This window comes from Colias eurytheme, chromosome 14 (genome assembly GCF_061535395.1).
Source record: "Colias eurytheme isolate Ceu_HAF_F1 chromosome 14, ilColEury1 Martin Lab GWU primary, whole genome shotgun sequence".
Classification (NCBI taxonomy): domain Eukaryota; kingdom Metazoa; phylum Arthropoda; class Insecta; order Lepidoptera; family Pieridae; genus Colias; species Colias eurytheme.
The window spans coordinates 9194926-9218647 of NC_142993.1; the positions used below are offsets into that span (position 1 = coordinate 9194926).

Consider the following 23722-nt stretch of genomic DNA (forward strand, 5'->3'; position numbering starts at 1 on the left):
TTAATTATGTATTTGTCCAATTCACTATTTCAAGAGAAAAATAAACATAAAAATTTCTGTATTCCTTACTTACGACACCTAAGGAACTAAATGTAAAATTCACAGCGCTTGGGCAATAAATCAGTCAGTTACGGAGACAAATCTTAACCAAGTACATTCGCTTGTAAGAAAATAGTTGCATTTCACATCATTTTCACTCATATTCTTTATACATTGCTCAGACTGCAGACCCTTTAGATCTCATAAGTTTTTCCTCTCTATTGCAGTTGACTGACTGAAATAAAACTTCAATTATAATGCGCTACTGTGATAACCACTATAACCCATAGCAAGGACTCTATGGCGTTTTTCCTCTCTGAATGACACAAAACTTTCGATAATAGCAGTGTTATATAGTGTTAACTACAGCAAGAACTCTTGCAATGAATAAGGCTTTAAAAATATAATCAGCTGCTATTATTATAAGCTGTACCAATCACTCATCAATGTAAAGCGCTGACGCTTCGCTCGCGGCTCGTCGTGACTATCCCCTCCCAATTCTTACCCCTTGCGAATGCATACGATTTTTATTATGGCGTAAAATTTACAATTCTTATGGGATCCATGCATCGATAGCCACTTCGTGAGAGGTGAACCAGTAGTGGTGTGATATGAAATGAATTTTAATAAATATTGGCGAATTGTTGCTTAAAATGTCGATGATCGAAATATTTATAGTGTTTTATACATAACAATACAAATTGGTTTTTGAAACATACAAGATAAAATTAAAATAAAATTGAAATTATATTCAATGACTCAAGAGCATTGCATATTCAGTCGTAAACGACGCAAATGTGCATATTAAATCAAGTTATACCAGATCATTCCACTCGCAAATTTCCTTACATCATTCCGCTCGAATCTAAAGCGGATTCATGCGAGCCTTATTCATCGTACCGTCAAGAAAATTCTAGAAGTTTCACGAGCATCGCGGATATGTAGCAATATTTGCGAGATGCATCAAATTTAAGTAACCGAGCGGGCAAGAGTGGCGCAACGCGTCTCATTACAGCCGTAAAGGGCGCGCTCAAAGAGCCTCGCAAGACGTCTGAAATGCAACGAGAACGTTCATAGAAAAATGTATTTTTCGAGAAAATTCATTTCTCATAACATTTTGCTCAAATACGCACTGTCCGCTTAAGTGTTCCCAGCTTTGAATTTAATTTAGTAAACGGACAAAACTTTTACTCGGTCACAATTCACTGCGGTAAATGTTAGCGCGGCCGACTTGCATTTTTATTGTTTTCATCATTCACGGCATCCATTATTTCCGTTTCTATTACGGAGATGCGACAGTCCTCTCTTAATAACGAATAACAGGAATACTTTTTTGAATGAACAAAGAAAACATTGTATAGAGTGATTCACTGTAACTTTTCTTAAAGCGAATCAGTTGATATTATAAAGTTTTCTTCAAATATTTTTATAGAACCTTTTAACTAACAAATAAATAACTATCATCAATATCAACTATGTTTATAAATTTTAAAATTGCGTTAAAGTCACTAATTCTGCGATACTAAATTTCAAATGATTCTTTCCTATCTACGATTCGGATCAAATTCTTCACTCTCAAAATTTTTAAACCTACTGCAGAAATTTCTCTATACCATAAACACATCACCATACGTAACAGCACTTGCCACAACAAAATTAACAACCTATATTTAACAACCTATAATATATTCCTTAACTTACAGGTCACCCTTAAAAAGATCTGCCCTCAAGACCCGACGTCGCAACGCTGAGGGGCCGTCGAGGGCTCTCATTGCTTGGCGCTCGCCCGTCAAGCTCATGTTATACAAGCCTCGTAGAACCGAGTGCTTTTATTCGGCCTTGGATGTTCACTTCCTCTTAAATTGTAAGGGCTCGTTAATTCACTGAAATAATATGTGTGAGTAGCAAAACTTTTAAAGTGCACGATGCAATGTTGCAGCCAACTATTACCTTTTTATAATTTCTAATACGCCAAGTCTATTTTTCCTAACGCAACGGGGCTACGGGATTTTAATGATCAGTTTTCTTTATGAGCCATTTCAGATCGACTCTTCTTTGGATACTATTTTGCTTGATATCTATTTCCACGCTTTTAGCTATATTTTATTTACATGAGATTACTTAGATAGCGTTTCACGTGGCAACTATAAAAAGTAGGTACATCATTTGATTGTCGCTCTTTATAAAACGAAATCAGGACAATTAACATGAGCGTCTTATACTACAATCATTATAATACTTTTATAAAAAGCTAAATAAATGACAAGGTATTACTCCAAAGAATATAAGACGCTAAGTCGGAAGTCATTATTGGCACCGCTCTCGACACGCTCAAGGCGGTCCCTTTGATACATCGGGAATTGGGATGCTTTTGTTAACGAATTGTTGGAGAGGCGACAATTTTATTACGTATATCGCCTTATGTTTTTATTCATTTATATTAGTCACATACTTATTTTGATATAAAACTTATTAAGGTTCCAATCATCACAATTCTGTGACTCTCGGAGCGATCTCAAAGAGTAATAAAACTTTTTCCGTCTTGAATATCGCAAAGGTTTACGGGAGGTTCTTCTTAAGAGAAATTTCCCTTGATCGATTTAGTTATGGTGGCTTAACTTAACTATGGTATTTCTATTGATCTGGTCACTGCGGGACAAATCGGGATATAAATACAGGAATTTGGGTCAAGTGAAAGTCAGTTTTTTAACCAGTTCACTAACAGCTATTCTATCAATTTCTTTAATTAGCTTGAAAAGTGACGCAAAAGGGTATAGAGTCTAAAAATGGTTGCTGAAACAAATTTCAACTTAAAAGAACATGTAGGTAAAACATTAATTAAAGTAATTTAAAATTTAATTTACACGCCAACGAAAGGAAAAGGACTATACAACACACATCTCATTTTATTTGACCCAAATTTCCGTTACACACCAACCACTCTCATAAAAATTCATCTATTATGATACGCTTTCGAGAGAAAACTTTAAAAACAATGTCACTATAAACGTGACTCGATGACCTATAAAACAAAACGCGCCAGTAATCACGTTAAAATCCTCTGCGGGTAGTTTTGAAACAAGCGAAAGTCGTGAGTCGTGACGTCACCGGGGCACCGGCAACGGCGCTCGCATCTAATTAAATGGGACATTCTCATTTCGTCCGCGACAATTTTATGCGCAGATTTAAGACTTAGCACAGTAAAACGTTGGGATTTACGATCGAGAACACCCCGGGCGACGGATAATTTACTCGATTGTACCTTTTAATGACTACGGGATGGCTCATGGCTGGCTGGCCGGAGATACAGCGCGCTATCTTTTGCGACTGCTGATATTCATAATCGGCCTCGTGCGGTTTGTGAATATTATGAATTCAAATGAAAACATTTCGTCTTAGATATTTTACGTGTAACCTAACATAATTTGGATATAAAATAGGCAATTTACTAACACAAAATTAGTTTGACTATTGCATACATTGTGGTTATTAACAGAACACGATTTTAAATCCTCACTTCAAAAAGAACAGCATAAAACCCTCGTTGGAACACAAGCGAAAATTGTGAATCAAACCAGACGTTAAGCTCGGGGAGTTTGTAAGAGAACAGTTCTATTTACCGATGGAAGTAAATCGAATTATCTTTGGCGGTTTGCACAATTGAAACTTTACTGATGCGGCGCCCGTTGTGCTCATAAATTAGGTTCTTTACAAAGTGCTAGCTTGGAAACATACGTCTATATTTTTTTAAAGAATTCAACATACTTTTTTTGAGATATTCATATATCGTTTATTAAATTTTTCGTATACATTTTCATTAACAACAAAATTGCATTTTATTTTTCTATTAATCATTAATCATATACCTTTTGCAAATGTAGTCAAGACCCTTTATTATAGCATGATCATCATGATTGGGAGCATAATGTTCAGTGAGAATAATCGAACAGGTTTTGTGAAAAAATCAAACACCCTATACACAATTGCGAACCAACTTGCTCCAAAACCTATGAAATTCTGGAAGTACCGCTCCAACTCATTCCTAGTATATTTCACATAGTTTCCACAATAACAACGCATAAATAAACTCCAAAACTGGGCAAGTACTTAGGTACAAACCAGTCCAGCCCGAAGCCTTAGCACAGGGGGCTACTTAGCGTACACAGTACATTCTATCGAACAGTACCTAATAAATCTCGCGAGGTGAAAGTTATTATGACCGGTTAAGAAGAACACGCGCTATTGACGACTAATTGCGCATTTTGTATGACTAATGCGTCTTTTGTTTCGCACATCACTAGTAATAGATACTCTTCGGTGAAACTGAGAACGTTATTTATGTAGTTACGCTGTGGTCTTCATTCTGAACGCGCTCATACAAATTGAAATAGCGTATGCATATAATTTATGTAGGCGAGTGAGCTAGATTCTATTGAGTTCTTTTCTTTTGTGCTACGCGCGTTACGGTTTTGTGTTAATTTGATTTATTTTGTACACTCTTCATTTATTACAAAAATCATGAAAACGTATAAAATAAAATTTTATTACGGAGACAGAAGGACTTATTTTTTGATTTGAAGTTTTGCAACTAACGAAAGTTTAATCATAATAATTCTATAGAGCGTCGACTAAGACTGTCACCATACACTGAAAAAAATTCTGTCTATGTATGCTGAAAACGAAACACGCTGTATATTCCCACAAAATCATAATCCAATCACAATTCCCACTCAAACTGCATCCTCAAATTTATCACGATTAAACAAAACTTGCAACGATAGCAAATTATACATCGCAACTGGCGAGATCAAAGGATTGTGCTCAGCCATGTTTACGATAGAAGCTACGCAGCATGGATTTATAGAGCCCGTGTCACCTGCCAGCCGCAATACCAGTTGCGTCTAACCCAACGAAAATAGCACTTGTTACGCGTAACGTAGAGTTTAAATCGCATTGATATGGTGTCGGGTGTGAAGTGGACAGCCGGAGACAGCCGATCCAACGGCCACCGTGACAGCGGCATTGTTTTAGAGGGATACAACGACGCAGCTAATTTACACCGATAGCGGCATCTTGTCCGGGACTGGCTGGAGTAAATTTCCATTAAGTCGCCTCCTATGTTTCATTCGAGCCTGGTATTTGTCATTTGGATCGTCAGATTTGTCATTGCGCGTGACTTGTTTATGTTTTCATGAATGTCGTCTTCAATTTTAATGAACACAGTCCAACGTATATTTTTCAGTTGTATAATATCAATTTTATGATTTGTTTGCTTATGGAGAGAATTTAATGACACGAAAGTTTGCAAATTCAAATAGATATTATAAAATATACACCAATTTGAAAACATGATAACATTGATAAACAAATTTTAACGAAAAAAAGGTGAATTTAATTAAAATCCTCTTTAATTTACAATTTAACCATAACGAGTTTGTCTTTGCCCAACGAAAATAAACACAAAATTCAGTTCGCATTAATTTACTTAGATACACTCTTTACAAACATGCAAATTAAACACAGGCCGTGTACATAGAATAATTGCTTGTAAATTAGATTTGCGGGTGCGAGATACCGCCCAAATCGAATTTTGTTTTCATGAAAAGCACGTCTCGCTCAAAGTTAAGTCCCATTTTATTAGTGTACGTACATGGGACATCAAAAGATATACGCGGCATTACATGGAATAAGGATTACGTGTGGCGAATATCAGCCTGATGTATGTAAACAAATTTGTCAACTTTTGATTAGATCACCGGATCGCGACCCGAGTAGGGCGAGATTTTATCTGAATATAGTTTGCGGTTGACTATCACTTATCAGCTGTAAGACGACCGCAGGTATTCTGTTTATTTCACTAGTCATAATAATTTCATCTGAAAGCATTTGAAATCTGTTCTGCTGAAGCTTTCAGCGTTTAATGTGATTAAAGCGCACTTCAGATGATATTCAAATTAATATAAAGGTATTATTTATGAACCAATTTTCACGCAAAAGCTAATGCACCGTAGACCGTACGCTAAAATTCTTCTTCGATTTTGGTTCAATGGCAAACTAATTTTATCCGTCTGCCTTCAACGGATACGCTTGTGCGATTTAGAAAACTTTTTCCCTTTAGACTCGATCTCCGACTTTCATTTTTCGATCGTTTTAACTAGGCAACTTTGGCGAGGCATTCGATTGTGAAAGACATATTGGATTTTTATACAAACCCTTTTTATTGATTCTTTGAAAATGCTTTGAAGGCTGAAGCAAAAATCCAATTTAAAGGCGTTACGAAAGTATTTCATTCTGGCTTTAAATATGCAAGATACGGCAGTGCAGATTATTAGATACCAACAAAAATAGCATAATTACTAACGCTCTCCTCACCAATATTCACAGGACTAATTAGTCTTTGTAATTTCATGGCTTTGTCTAGCAGTTTTAAAAAGAATCGTGCCAGAAACAGCCCCATTTGCTAGCCACTCGCAGTGTTTATAAATATGTGAACAGCAATCCCATCACGGCGCAAATAACCGGAGCTAGACACAGAGTGCATTTCGAATGCTAACTGTCACTCTGGACGACGCGGACGGTCAAAGGACAACTTTCAGATCGCTGTGACGTTTGACAGTTATAGCTTTCGGCGCATCAATATTTAGAAACCCGGGAGAATAACACCGCATTGCTGTTACTTTTGTAAAGCCTGTATTATTGCATAAATAGGTAGCGTAGAAACCGTTCAAATAAGCAAATGTTTAAAGATGTTATGCACGTCACAAATATCGTTCCCCTAAAATTCTTGCGTGTGTAAGCATAAGGGAGTTGCTTTTATCTAAATCGCATATTTATATGAGTACTATCTACATATTATTATTTTTTTACTATAAAGACATGCTGTAGCTAAGAACTTGGTTGTTGTCGTATACGCAAATTAAACATACTCTTATAAAGATAATGAGATCTTAATGTACAAATTTTTTGAAGCATCATCACTGTTAAATACGGAGGTATGAACAACAAAGTCAACAAAAGATATAAATTGTCGTTCTAATTTTAATACAGTTCTATAATAAATTGTCGTTAACTGAGAGTCATACTTTATGTTCTTGACGAAAGATAGTCGTAAAACAGCATCCCTTTTGATCTTTCAACGAGATGAAGTGCGTAATTCATATTTATGTTTGAATAGTCTACTCTTGTTTTTAACCCGTTCATTGTGTCTACAAAGCTCTTTCTCTATTTTTATCTACTTATACAATATGCATACAAAAATATTAATAAATAAGGAGTAATTCTATACGTATATTGTACCTACATTCAAATTATCTATTTAACAGTGTACCGAACTTTCTAAACAGTATAAAGTCCGAAAATTATATTTCTGACATATTGTTTTGTATTATTTTCATAAAACGATTCATCAAACATACTAGATTTGTATTATAATTATATTTATCATTATCACATAGAGCTAAAAGCTTCCCATTTTCTTGGGCGATGCAAACTATATATCCCATTCCATACAATATAACTAAATAAATTCCATTTAAATACTGAAGTAAACCGTGCACTAATCATAAAAAAATATTCCTCTTAACCACCCTGAACATAAAACAACAACACACGACGACAATCCCTAATTCCCTCCTCTGGACCCTCGCTTAGTAATAATAAAATTAACATATTTCCATATGTACGTAGGTACATAGTAGTAAAAACCGCACAGTTTTTCATTTTAAATGAACAAATTCCTCGCGACTCTTGCTATGAACTTTATAAAGGGGCATAAAACGTAAGTACAATGAATGTACAACGAGTAATAAACGAACTAAGTAACATTAAACGCGGCTGTATAAAAAAGGGAGGTATAAAAGTTGTCATATACGTATATTGCATCGTGTGTCCCATTTTAAAGAGTCGCTCTCTGAAGGGTGGAATACCGTACATAATGTGTTAGCTGGTGCTGAAGTAATACAAACGCGTAGAAATTAAAGGCGGATAATTTAAACATTTAACTAACAGTTCTAAATAAAATAAAAGCCATGTATTTTCTAGAAAATATTTAACAAATCTAGCGGTATAGGTGATGAAATTATTTATCCATCTAAAGAGGACTTGGATAATAATATTATTTCTATTTATAGCAAAAATCGAGGCTATTTAAAAACACCGAAGGGTACTGGCTACATATGAAATGTCCACATCAATTTTATAAAAAAATAGCTTACAGAAATCCTTAAAAACTAGCAATATTCAAAATATTTTTATATCATAAAATTTATTGTTACATTACATGTAATATTATCATCTTCTTCGTCTTTTAAAAGCTCGCGCTTAGAAACCCACTGCATAAGTGTCCTCTCTCAGCCACAGTACTGAGCTGGTTACATTTCAGATTTGGTACATATTAAACTTTATACGGATGTCGCTAAATTGGACCGCCGGCCGCCGGTTAGTTTGTTCTTTGCCAAGTTTTTTCCTGTCCGACGACCGAGGGACTGGGTAATTGTGTTAAAACTTTCATCAGAAAGTGTGAAAATTCTCTGAAAGCGCCGAGGCCAATGTTACCGCACCACCTACAACTTTAATTTGTTTTAAAATTGCTAGGAAAAAAATACAAAAATTCAAAATGTATTCAAATTTCACCATTGCGATAACAAGATGGTTATTATTAAAGTTAAAAAGGGAACTGATAACAGAGCTCTCTCATAAAAGTTACGAAGCAACTTTTATAACAAGGAATTACAACAAAAAATGTTATTGTTATATTAGATCTTCATCATATATTTTTTTTGTGATTAGGGAAATGATTAAATCTGCAGCACAGTCAAGCATAGTCTGTATAGGAAATTTTAAAAGAAACCTACAAAAAACATCAATATGTCCTCAGTACTCCATGCCTAAAACAATCGAATTCAACGCTTAAACATACACTTTACCTTCCCCAAAAACATGTTTACACTCACATTATCACAACGTGTGAAATTGGTCAATATTTGTTGAAGAAAAACTCCAAAAACCGTTATTTGCCAGTCTCGTACTGTCGTACGGTCTAAATCATTGCTAATATTGCTACGAGTATGAATGCACTAGCTGTGCCCCGCGTTTGTTTTACCCCTATTGCTCTGCTATTATTTTTAAGAATTAAGAATAGAATAAAAAAGAAGAATAGAATAAAATACATTTATTAGGATCACCAAAGTACCACCACCACATAAAAAAACAATAACAAAAGCACTCTTAAAGACTATAGAAAATAAACAGGGATAAAAAAAAAGAAAAATTATTTGCCTTAGCGTGATTATATAGGTATAGACTATTCGATAAATGGACTATCAAACGTGAAATAATTCAAATCGGACGCGCGATTACTGCGATAAGTGCGTTTAAACAAACAAACTCTTTACCTTCATAATAATAGTTTAGATGTAATTAGCCTTATAAAAAGCTCACAACTAATAACACATGAATTATTGATGAAACATTAAACGCGGCGGCTTATTACGTATTACGAAAACCGGCACGGCACATCCATTATCACTGAATATTAAAGATGAGTTAGTGAGATGAGGCTTTGCTCAAGGGACATGTATGAATTATTGAGTATTATAGATTAAGTACGTAATGAAAGACTGAAGTAACGAACGACGGTCGTGATTTCACGGGATATTGTTGTATATTCTCTAGGGGATTTTGTGAAATCGTCGATATTTATCTTTGAGAAATTTGTGGGTATTTTAATTTAAGTAAGCTCGAGTTTTGATTTACGAAAAGATGTCGTTACAGATGCTAATCACTTTTATATAGTTCATAGAGGGATTATTGACCTACATTAATATTTATATACCTGTGATAAAAAAATGAGTTCTATGAATTAAGGTAAAGTTAAGCTCTGTTTTTCTGTAGCTATAGATCACTGCACATCACATTCACGTCATTATAAAACAAAATTAATTAAAAAAAATTGTGGCTTACGCGCACTCTAACATGTTCCGCATACCATTTTTCTACCGAGCGAAATAGGGCTACAAAGCTTACCTTAATACAAGAAAAACTCATATCAAATCAGAAAAGGTTATAGCGACCACGTTTCAACCATTCAGCGGCGGCGCTAAAGCAAACAACAATAAAAACAAGCTCATACCGCGGCGTCGTATACGCGACACGTCCGCTCGTTCAAACGGAAGTTATTATTACGAAAATACATGCAAATTGCCGGCTCAGTGGAAGCAACCCCTTACGATATCGAGTTTTTTGTTCACCACCGGCCGGCTCATTTACATCTTATTATTGGAACGTTTTAGTGGATAACACGTCGAATATCAATTGTATCCCGCCGCCTGCGGGTGAACTCTGGAATATGTAATGGGACCTCTCCACAATGGGCAGGGTTGGACGAGTAGAGCCAATCACGATAGTGTAGAGCGCCTGAATGTCTATGATCGACCGTCGTTGTAAATATTTATTCATAATCTCCCAAATGGAACCAAACATTAGCCATCATTTGATGGGCCAACGCTGCCTATTGTGAAGAGGGTCGATAAGAATTGATTCAAAACGATGCGGTTACATATATGACGTCGATTCCAACTGATTACTATTCAAAATTGTTAACTTGTTCCATTGTTTATGTACACTGAGCTATGTTTATGGGAACTTTTAACTATGAAACCCTTTCTTCTACTTATATAGATGTTTATAGCGGTATACAATTCGCTGTAAACTACGTAAAAACACTTCTAATATAGAATAGAATAACTAAGTTTACACTTAGCAAACTTAGCTATACCTATTAACACATTTCAAACACACCTTTAAATAGTTAACCCTCTACATACCATTCCAAAGATAATCACTCCAAAATTAACATCGGTTAAGCTTTATCCACAACAGTTGCACCCAAAAGTAAATAAAGTGCACATATCTATTCTAGGTCTTATTCTCATGCTCTACGGTTTATATTCGATTGTCATATAATTAGCGGGCTATAATGAAGTTATTGAAAGTGGTAATAAGATTAACTGCGTGGTGAGACGTAAATCACGACGCATTACGCGGGCGGCGACGGGGCGCTCATCGTAATAACATAGAGTCGATTAATTGCTGACGAGGTGACAATTGTATAGCGTGCGACTGCGCAAGTATTAAATGATAAAAATTGTAACTAATAGCATGCCAGGATAGGAAATATTTGTAATACTTCATGAGAAACCTGAATAATTGCGTCAAATTTAAAATAATATGCCTTTAATGTGGCTGGCTAAGTACGTTATTTGGCGTTCGGTCACAAAAAAAAACAATAATTAACATAAAATTACAGATAAGATACTAGTTAAGGTGTAAATAGTCCAAATAATTTTATTTTCAACTGCTTTTCTAAAAAATAACACCAAAACACAACCGATAAAAAATATTTCATCCCATTACTTCAAACAAATAAGTTGACGTGTCCTCCTCATGTACATAAAAGTATTTACTCATACATTTCCCTGCCCAAATAAAAAAGTATATCACGCATATAATTACCGCTGACAAAACATAAACTCAGATATTATAATTTACGTTACCTCCGCAATTTGAGGCGAGATTAAGTCGAGATTAAACAACAATTTCACCTACGGAGACGAAGCGCCCAAAAAATTCTGCAAAATAAAGTTTATCCGTCATATGTTTATTTCATCGCGAAACGGCGATCGCTACGCAGAACCGTTGATAAGTTTACTTGCATTACAACTTTAGTTTCGCCTTTGTGTAAACGTCGTGGCCCATCGTGTTTAAGGAATGCTAGGGCTGCTAATTGGGAGAAATAACACCACTCACATAGGTAATATTTACAGATAAACTTGTGAAATAATTGATAATATTCAAAGTAATTTCATCGCCTTAAAGTATTAAAATTTTCTGTTTGAAAACAAAAAAGATTCATTTTTTATAAATGATTTGATTTAGTTAATCTATATATGTATAAGTATTGAATAATAGTTGGCAAATAAAAATAAAAAAGACCTTTTATTTTGTTATCGCACAGATAAAAAAAACGTTTTAAAATTAAATAAAATGATTGACAACCGCAACCCATCTTGAGTTGTCTTGACTCGAATCAGAACAAATCATCTTGTACACAGGCTCTCAGCTCTTGTCTCGATCGTCCGAAATTAATATCCTGTAAAATCATTTAAGCGATCTATATTTCGGAGAAAAATAATTTCCGAGGCGTAACAGATGATTTTTTAGAAGACAACCCGTAGTGTTATCTCGGTTTATTAGTCATAATAATAAAAATGCAGTGCGATAATTTTTAACATACAGTGTAAAATATATTCGTTTATTTTATTGCCAATGCTTGTTATATATTTTCTTACTAAGATAAAGCTTTTATTTAATTGTTACGGTTGTTTATTTAATTGAGGATACAAAAATAAAAATTAACGAATTTTTCTTTTTACGAATAAGTATATCACGAAAATCAGACAAAGAGCTTTTGTGTACAAAAATGTAAATAAAAAGTTCATTTAAATAGAAATAAACATTCCATATGCATATCAAGAAATATTCAGCTGAATTGGTAGAGTCGATCTCGAATACGTATTTCCTTTTTAATTATTAAGAAGAAGATGAAATTTAAATTTCTAGAATATAGAGTACAATTTTAACGTAAAATACACATATTTAACATCAATTAAATAAATAGAATAAATAGAACGCTCGCGTATCGTTTAATGTTTTTCCTTATAATGACGTTCACATGGCTCCCGAGTCCCAGCTAAGTGATGTACTTACAAGCAAATTAACTAACCATTTAAAGACTTAACAGCAGAAGCGGTTTTAACTCGCATATACTTTACAGTTTTTTACCAAAACGACACTTGTTTATAGAACCTGTCGAATATTAACGGTTATGGAATTTACAACTTTTTACTGCCTCTGATAGGCATCGCGAATTTAATTTATTGCGCGATTAGAAAACATAGGACGCCATAAAATCTTTAAAGCAATATGATCGCATTAATATTTAAGCGTTCATTATCGTTTTATTTATAATATTATATTATAAGCAGTAACCGTAGACAGTAGACCGTTGGTATCTATTACAATAATATAAGGAATAAAAAAATAAAATTTATAATCCAACGTCTCAATTCTAGTAAAAATACAAAACGAGCATTGTCATTCTTACACAATAAAATATCGTGATAAATAATGATCCATAGGAAGGACATGCTTACATATTAAAAGTCTGTTCGTACAATTTTTATTCACCAATCCGTCTTGTATTTATCTTTCGTGTCTTTCAAATGAAATATTATGTTCCTTACCAAAATCATCAGAACGAATGTATAAACATTTTATACACATTTAAGAAAAAAACACTAGACGCCGCAATTGTATGACTAACTGGAATATTCAACAAGAACAACTAACCTTATTAATGCAACTAATAAGAAACCATTCCATATAGGACAAAATCGCCGAGCAAATAATTGTCATTCACATTAATTAATAGCGTAAAATTAACATCAACACCAAACGAGAATAATTCAAATTCCGGCCATTGTCTTTATTAAAAGTAGATAAATGTAAAAAAGAAGCCCAAACGAATCGAATATGGTGAACATCAAGTCGTGTTTAACTAAGAGATGTACATTGGAATGAACACACAAAAACATCGTGATCAGTCAGTTATTCTTGTTAATCATACTCCAAATAAAGAATAGAACGTATAAATTATTCATGTTCTTAAAGGTTGAGGGCACGAACAAGAGACTATGTCTTTCACTAAGTATCTGATTAAAATTTCACCGATCGATATTGGAACGGGGGTATTAATAAATACATTTCCCTTGGTGGAACGCTTTGTTCAATACCAATTGATAAATAGGTCAACGTTCAAATTTTCGAGTGTGCCATTTTAAAAATATTATTAAGATAATATTATGTTCCTAATAAATTATTATTTGGATTCTAATAAGTATAATTTCCACGTCACGATTTCGCTCAGTATAGGTGTACAAAAGTTAAAACTACTCAGCCCGTCATTTTTTTTAATGAGATATATATAAAACTATTTTGATCCACTGAGACAATTCTAATTAAGTTAGGTATTATTAAATCAGGCATATAATCATGACATCAGGCAGGTGTCTTTATCTCTCTTATATTAACTAATTTATTACATTTTATTGACACTAAAGAAACATAGTTTCCACAAATCTGTCCTTACTAGCACCATATAAATCAATCACACGAACCATAAACATGGACGATCAAGAACACATGTTTTCAAAATCAACATAATCAAATGTTAATTAAGAAGTGCGTGTGAGCGGCACCGGCGTACATTATCGGGTTACGAGCGTCGAGTCAAAGCTGATAACAGGCCAGTGGATGAGCTTGATTTATGCGTGCCAACAACATTAAATTACATCTGGATCGAACACCGCCATAAATAACTATTCGCATTGTAAATCTGCCGCGTGTATCGATGGTCAAATCATGGAGGCAAACTATATCATTCGTTGGCATCGCGGTCTCTGACGCTGCTCGATGGCGAGCTCTATTACATTCGTTCGATGCATGTCAAACATTTTTTTTCACAAACACAAACAATGCGGTGTCAAGGTGAAATGATGACGCACCTTTTTGTGATTGGTTTGATGATCCAGAATTTATAATTAAACAAAAGTGTTATAAAAGGGATAAAAACATAATTTTTTTTTTATCTTTATTAATTAAATGTTCTATGAATGATATGATTGATTATCGATGTATTGTACGCACAACTCGAAATTCACATCTAGAATCAAAAGATGCGAGACTTTTTGCCAACTCAGGATATAGACTTTTATATTTTCTCGGAATATACATATTTAATATGTTTAAATCATTTCGTCTATATTTTATATAACGTATATTGTTTATTTGATTAAAAATAAAATGCACAGTACAGTTACAGATCACGCCAATAACCAACCAACTGACCAAACCTTACACAAAACATAAATAACTATTAGCACACAAACAGTTACCATAATCGCAGTAACCAGTTACTAAATCTCAAATTGAATTCCCGTAATTTCTCATTAATCGATAAACGTTATGATGCGAGGCTCTATAATTTACTATACAACAAATACTTGGATACGTTAGTGAACAAATAATACAAATAAACAGACGCATGTTTTCGTCTAAAGCCCAAGCCTGCGCTTGCACAGGAAACCGAGTGCTATTACATACCGATTCGTGTTATTATTTTATCCTGCTATGTATGTGGCAAACAAATGTTAGAACAGATTTATTTATTTTATTTATTTATTAGATTTACTATTTTGTTTAGTATTGGAAATGATGCACTTTAACCACACCGTTTTATTCGCACATACCACTCATACTAAATAGTATGAACTGATGAATGATAATATGAACGTGGAAAATAGATGAAAATTTTAAACCTTAAAAACGCAACTGATTAAACTTTCTAGTGTGTTAGAAACAGACACGCTGTTTAACTAGTAAAGAGGTTCTACGTATTATGTAATAAGCTAGCTCATTAATTAAACCAGCTTTCCCTAAGAAAATATTTACTAACACCATTCACTTCCTCTGCACAACACCTCACCTAAACTACACATAAATCAATAAGTAGGTACCTACATACTTTTCACATCAATTCCATCAACGTACGAAACCGCGATCTAAGATTGACCTTTACGTGCCTGTACTTCCCGTCACACACACGCACACACGCACACACATGCAGTGCGCCTACAAATCGGTGACCGTTAAAAATAAATTATAAATAACGAGCGAGCAATAAACGCTGTTCGCGGGTCGGCGATGCAGGCTGATAAATCACGGCCGGGCCGCGCCGACTGTACTTTTAGTAAGGGTGTTTTTCCACCAAAGATGTGCAAGGATGAGTAGCGAGGGATGTGTTTGTAAAGAACCAATCATATCGCTCCATTTACTACAATCATATCGCTACACTCAGCACAGCTCTGGTGGAAACGGCTCAGCGGTGCTAGGCTTTATGCGCATACAAAACAAGCGAGAGATGTGTGCGAGGAATGCATGCGAGGTATTTTTATTAGTTCTATAATTTTGAGTAACAGAAGACATTTCAACGCATCCTCGCACATATCTAGTGGAAACGCAGCCTAACAGTGTGAGTGTTACGAATGGGAAAACTGATGGACTATCTATAACAATTTTTATTGCTTGTTACTGTGAAATATGCGAAGGCGTGTGTGTGCGAAAATAAAATTATCACGTTAAGCATTCGCCTGCAACGATCATTGGAGCCGGTGCCGATGCTGCGATCTCCATTTGTCGATGTACATGTGATTGCAAATTGAGCGCATGCTAATGTGTTGGAGTGATTTTTAGATAATTTCGACGTGTTAGGTTGTAAATTTTATTTACGTGACCGTCCATGTTATGAAAGCTACGGTATTAAAAACAACCATAAGAATTTTCAAGGCCTTTGCTATAATAACATCGAATACACATACGGGAAAATATCTACTTGTCGACATTTATACGTTGAATTATTCTGTATAATTGAAATACCTAAGCTTATATTCATAACGATAGTTTGTTAAAGTTACAACTGCGATCGTTACAGATCATTATAGTTACCACAATAAATAAATTATAGAATCTCTATATTTCTAGATAGCCCCATATAATAAACAAGCTAGTCAATCAGCTGCCACAGATATGAGTAGAACACACACCACCGCTAACAAAGTCCCGTTACACAAACCAACACCGATAACAGGCCCACGGCATTAGCACCTCATTATCTTTTCACGCCGTACAAATTCACTTGAAAATATTCGTATAAAACAGCTGCCTTGACACCTAATTGTTTGCATCTCGACAAGGCCGCGAGTCGCAAACAGGATAAGCAAATCACTGAGGTGTTAAGACGCCGAGAGCTTTTCAACACCTACCAATTATCACCTTGCTGATATCTACATTTTGCGTTCAAACGTATAAACGATCACTTCCGACGATAGGTTATAATTAAGCCGTTGGTTGGTGAATTGCTCAAATTATTGCTCTGATATTGTGTATCGGATAATAACGCTTTATTATAGACAACGTTACAGATTAATTTTAGGCGGCGCGTGCGCGTGAAATTAACAAATGTTTGCTAGTATTAACTAGTACTAGTGTTAATTCTTATCGGTGTAAAATCTATAGGTACTTGATAATATGCGTGAAATAAACTAGGAATGCAATTAATATCAATACTATTCATAAATTCATACCAAACATAATATTATGTTAAATGATTTGCTTACTCAAATATCTTGATTATTTTCGCTCGTGACAAATATAACGAAATTAAAACCAGCTATCAACTATTCCTCACAAAACAATACGATTTCAAAATCCAACACATTTATCGAACTTAATCTACTTGAAACATAACAATACACATTATATTCCTAGAAGCGTGCACTATCACGTACTATGTTATCAATTACCCAGAAATGTAGCCAAAATGTTGAACATACAATATATTCGAAGCGAATTCTCGTCAAACGAAAACATACCAACATCTCAACACGGCCCTTAGGCACAACTCGTGACCTATTTGGCATTAAACTGGTGAAATAAATTATTATGCATTACATTCGTAGTCCGTCTTGTAGTCATTTTTATTTAATTGAGAGGCGGACTTTGTATAACGGGCACGAAATTATACGAGTCAAGAATGCGAGCTTTAAAAGAGTTCATACTTACGTGGGTTTTATTATTATAAAATTAAGTTATATCTTTTCAAATTAATAACATTCCAGTGCGTAATAAAATGCAAGCAAAATTTAAAGGCCTTTTACATTTTATTAATATTTACAAGTAGGACTTATTCCAATTGAATACCTCTTGAATACCTACAACATATTTACACTACAATTGACATGAAATACCTATAGAATTTACTTACATTAAATTTAATTAAGCTTTCATACCGTCGATCTACGCGATAGCTCAAAGAAATTCTCCCAAGAAATACCATGTACGCTAACAATAATTGAATAAATCCAGTACCAGGTGGCGACTCCTCTGCTGGCCCGACACTTCCAATCATCAAATTATCTTTAATAGCAGCCCTTACTTTACGCGTTCTTGAAAAATAGCGACGGCATTTCATTTAACATTGTAAGTGTAAATAATACCGACGAACCGGTTCTGCGAGCCATACGCGCAGAATATTAACTCTGACATGCTCTTGTTATTGCTATCAAGTAATTTTATGACGCGTCAGATGCGAAATGAGTATTTTAATAGCCAATTATATGGGCACGTATCATATTTTAAGGTTGCATCGCGCCCCTTGTCAACGGAATCGAACTAATCGCAATTTAAATGCAAAGCAAACGATATTTTTAAGCAATTGACAAATTTATTCATCTTCATTAACAAGTCTCATTTAAACTGTTAAATTCATTATTATTCTTTTCATAAAATAAATATCTTCTATGAAAGTAAATAAGGCTCTATTCTAAAATGATCTGAATAATCTTATTCGCATACAAATTACAGTATATTTTGTTAAACATCACAGCTGTTTAAATTACCAACACGAAACTATCATAGCATTAGAATTAGAACAGTATTCTCCTTTGAAAACAGCTTAAACAAAGACTACATAAATTAAAATAATATTCGCTCTCAAGGAGGCCGAAATAATGCGAGATGAAACTAGAGCGCTAATTACATTGTACGAAACATTTCTGTGAAATAACTGAATATTCTGTTGAAATTCTACGAATAAAACTAATCTGATAACATCCTACTCTACCTACCTACATTTTTTAAAATAAATTTTAATCTTTATACGTTCATAGCTGGAATTTAGAGGTGCCGTAATAAAAAGGCAAGATAGCTTACGCAGTGGTCAAACATAGGTAACCGGCTAATAAAACACAATCAACGTAGATAACGTATAACTATCCAAAATTATGACGTTACGGTCGGGGGTCCGGCACTTCACACCTAAGTCTCCAATACATCATATTTATTTAAATTTTATCACTGTCCACGTTCATTAACTGTATTTACAAGATTAACAACGACACGTGATTAATGTCAAATCATTATCTCGCCATGATTGAACATTTTAACGTTCCCATGAGAAGATATAATTAAGCATATAATGAATTAAATGTTATCAATCTTTTATTAGGTTTTTTCTTTAGAGGAGTAAAGCTTGAATACAATTAATGTTCATATAATATACGTGTATCGGGATTGATAATTAATTGTTGTTGAATTAATAATTGTTAATAGTGTTGAAAAAAGGCACATTAAATAAATTTTGGTAATCCACTTAGGCTTATTATAATGTCATCATTCCAAATGTTGTTTCCTGTTCTGCTGGCTTCCTTCTTTATCCTGTTTTAAATGTCTGCTATGACATTTTGTTTTGTACAATATGTTGTATATTTATTATATCACTTTGGCTATGAATAAATGTATGTCAATGTTTATGTCAAATACCTGCGTCCCGTCTAAAACAAACAAACATCAAAGCAATCAGAGTTAGCAAACAATAACATTTCACATCACCCTATGGCTTAAAATAACTACATCTACACGTGTACATACATGGATTATCTTTATTACGTTCCTATTTTTATATAAAACAAACAATTTGTCTTTTATTAAATACTATTTAGGTAATCAAATTAAAACCCCATATAAAGCATTGTGATTTGTGCACTTTCATACATTAATTGTCAATATTCAATAGTTTAAAAGGAAAGAGATTGCCATTATGATTTTCTTATTTAGTAAATACGACTTTTAAAAGCTCCCGGTTACGCTTTCGAAGGTAACCTCACCCAACAATACACATAAAATTATATTTCGTAAGAAACTCTAATTTCACATACTTTTAAATAATTCAGCATAATATAAATCAATGCTAATACGCAATAAACATCGCCATCATTAAAATAACCACCACACTCGACATTAAAAAAACGGGCCGTAAATTAGTCAAACAAGATTCATTTGAAATCTGAATAGCGATCCGGGCCCGTATAATTCTAACGTATTTCAAAACGCATTTCCCTGCAAGTGAACACCTCTACATAATTTCCTTGCAACAGCGGGGCGGCCGGATCCTCAACTGACGCGCCAATTAAATACCGATTGGTTGCCGGTTGTAAATAAATTTATTTTACGCTCTCCCCTTTATCTTGTATCGCGGATTGTTCTTAACAATTGCGACACGACATATTTACACACCGCGCGAGGGTGAATTATGCGCGAGGAACACTCGCATTCGCGCGGTTTCTATGAATCATCGGAGCAATAAATCGATCAATGGAAATTATCTTAGAACATTATTATATAAGAAAGAAAGCACACGCATTACAAATACAATATTATATCCCTTGCGGTATGTCCATGTACCAATAGTGGGAATAAAATGGGCTGAAGATGATGATGATATAAAAGTAAGTCCATAAATTAATTAAAAGAAGTAAGAACCTAAGATATAATTTTGATAATTTATACTTTGATTTAAATAATTAAGTCCACCCTACCACCGTGTCAAATTCAAATCTTAAGAATTAAGCAACTAAATTAAACTTGGTTTAATTTTACGCTAGAGATCCTAAAATTTCTGATAACTAAATTCAGAACTTAACGTCTCTAAAGCTGTCTAGTTTATTCATAAATGTAGAATCTACAGTTAAGATTAGGTTAATATAAATGAACACGAACACAATAGAACATAAGAAACGAATTTAACAGGATCGATAAATAGTTCTTCCAGAATTTTTGGTACTAGCTACTAAGCCATAACTATGACCTCTTACATTTGTAGCATCTCAAACAATATGCACAAAGCATACACATTTAATATCCAACGGCATGACTACTCACATTTGCATACGCCTTCAATACCGAGATAGACATAAATGCATGCAACGTTTAAATTTATCTTCGAATTTGGAAATTGTATTTCGCGAAGAGGATACGATAAATAAGCGAAAGGTCGCGTTAACGAAGCGACGCGGGGAACAATAAAGTAAATACGACTTTTTACTCAGCGAAAGAGAATATATAAACACGTAACTCGAATAAAATTCCAAATGTACGAGCGGCGGAGGCGAATCCTGTAAGAATTGTAATTTTGTATAGACATTGAAACTTTGCATGAATTTATATGGCTGTATTTAAATTGTTTGGTACTATTGCATTAGTTTGTCATTTTTCAGTACACGTTGGGAATTTTGGGAACTTATTATCTACTAACTTTCCGCCAGCGGCTTCGCCCGCTTTGTAGAAAACTTAACAAACTACATACTAAAACCTTCCTCAAAAACTACTCTGTCTTGTATTAAAAAAAAACCCACATGAAAATCCGTTGCGTATAGTTTTAAAGATTTAAGCATTCATAGTGACAGACAGACAGCGATAGCGACTTCGTTTTATACTATGTAGTGATGATGATTTTCGCAGAAATTGAGTCTCTGCTACATATTATAATATAATGGAATGTGTATATTTTATTACTTCTAGTGTATGATAAGCTACTACCAGTAGGTCAATGTGCAATGAAAATCAGTGCAGATCTAAGTTCATCTGTGTGCTTACTCTGATATTATCTTTGGGTGAATGTCCATTTTGTAGCATAAGTAAAGTTTTTTGTATTTTTTTAATGTTTATATTCTTTATTTATTAATTCTAGGTATATTTCATACTTTCCAATTAGAATTATAATTTAGGTTGTTTAGTTTTAATTATTTAGGATATATAAACTAATTATTATTATTGACGACGCGGTTGGCGCAGTGGTAAAGTAACTGCCTACTGAGCCGACGGTCCCGGGTTCGATCCCCGGTCAGGGCAAATATTTGTGTGATGAACTCAATTATTTGTTCTTGGGTCTGGGTGTTATTATCTATGTATGTATTTATTAAATATTATATTTATCGTCGCCTAGTACCCACAACACAAGCCTTAATTGAGCTTACTGTGGGACTAGGTCGATTTGTGTAATAATATCCTATAATATTTATTTAGGTATTTATTATTTATTTATAAAGGAAAAAAGTTTTAATGAGAGACAAAATACTTATTAGAATTCCAGGAATTGTACTTTTACTGAATGTACATGAAATATATCTAACAAGATCATTATAATTATAATCAATGTAATATTCCACTCCAGCCATAAGCGCTTAAATCAAATCACGCTCCCCAGACACACACATCAAGACATACAAACGTTCAGTACTAAATACCACCACATCGGAATTTCGATTTAATTCAACCAAAATAAGCAATAAAACACTACCGCATATCTCCGAAGATCTCCTTGGCCCGCTGCACCGACGACGAAATGATTTGCCCCCATATCAAAGTAAGGAATCCCTTATAAAATCACCGCTCCATAATAGGTGCCCGCGTATTTTCGGCAAGATCACAGATAGCTGATATCAAGCTGTTATAATCTTACGCTTGTTATTGCAACTTTGCGACGTGTGGTAGTTGCGCGCGATTCCTGAGAACGATTCATTTGCTTGCATTATGAGATGATGACTCTGTGTTAGCTTTTTGGCATGTTGTAAAAAACGTGTTATAAAATATTCAACGGTACGGTTCAAGCCAATCCAGATTTCGTATGCCTTGAGTGCAATGAAGATGAAGATCTGTTTGATGCATAATATAATATGTACGTAAAAGCTGCTCTCCTTTTACTTTTAATAATGATACAAAAAACTAAAATCATGTTTTAATAAATAATGCTCCTAAATACAAACCATACCACATGACATCTACGTTAATAATGCGGTACCTTCAGAAGTATATATACATATACATTATACATATAGGTACTATAATATGTATTTAGTTTTATAGCATTCAAATGCTCTAAAGTTTTCTCAAGTATGTACTTTTCAATTCGTAGAATTCCTACCAGATAAACTGCATTTTCAATGTGAAACGTCTCCTATTAAACGAGATGCTACAGGCTACAGCTTTGACACCGCTCGACTGCCAAATGCCAAATTAGACACGTCCGCCGACCTACTTTGCTACGTGACACTTCTTGACTATGCTACTACTTGGCTACTACCAATGACGGGAACGATCTACACTTTATTAAAACTATTAAATGATATATCTGAATCTGGAAGGCAATATCAAAATAGTTACTTATTTGCTACTATGTCTAAGGAATTCAGAGAACATAAACATTTGATACTATCAAATCGAATACGAAATGCTATTAAATTTATTCGATTACATTATAAAATTCAGAACTATTTTATCTCATTAATTAATATTTAATATTTTATTGACCTCTAAACAGTTTTTCAATCGACTTCACAAAAAAGAAAAGCTTTTTTTTATTAAGCAGTAGGTAATTTTGCCTAGCATTAAGAATGTAACCTTATTTAAATCAAATACAATAATTGTAATTCCAGATTTTCATACAAAGCTATCCTCACAAAAAAACTCACACACAAAAGGAGTAGCAACGATAAATATCATTTTAAGTAAAAGCACGACTCGATGTTATTCAATTAGATATGCGTAGTCGATAGCGATACGCGATTCATAGTTATATTATTTATTCCCAACTTAAATAATAAAGCACTATCGTAATCTCATAGTTAATAAGGCCCGATGAGAACCTGATTTAAGCGCGCCACTTGTAATTGAA

General features: G+C 34.0%; 1 protein-coding gene across 1 annotated transcript in view; it reads right to left on the minus strand.

Annotated features, from left to right (window-relative positions):
* The window catches only part of Su(var)3-3 (lysine-specific histone demethylase Su(var)3-3), a 318176-nt gene that overhangs the window by 74152 nt on the left and 220302 nt on the right, over positions 1-23722 (minus strand). The gene's annotated exons all lie outside the window — the stretch shown is intronic.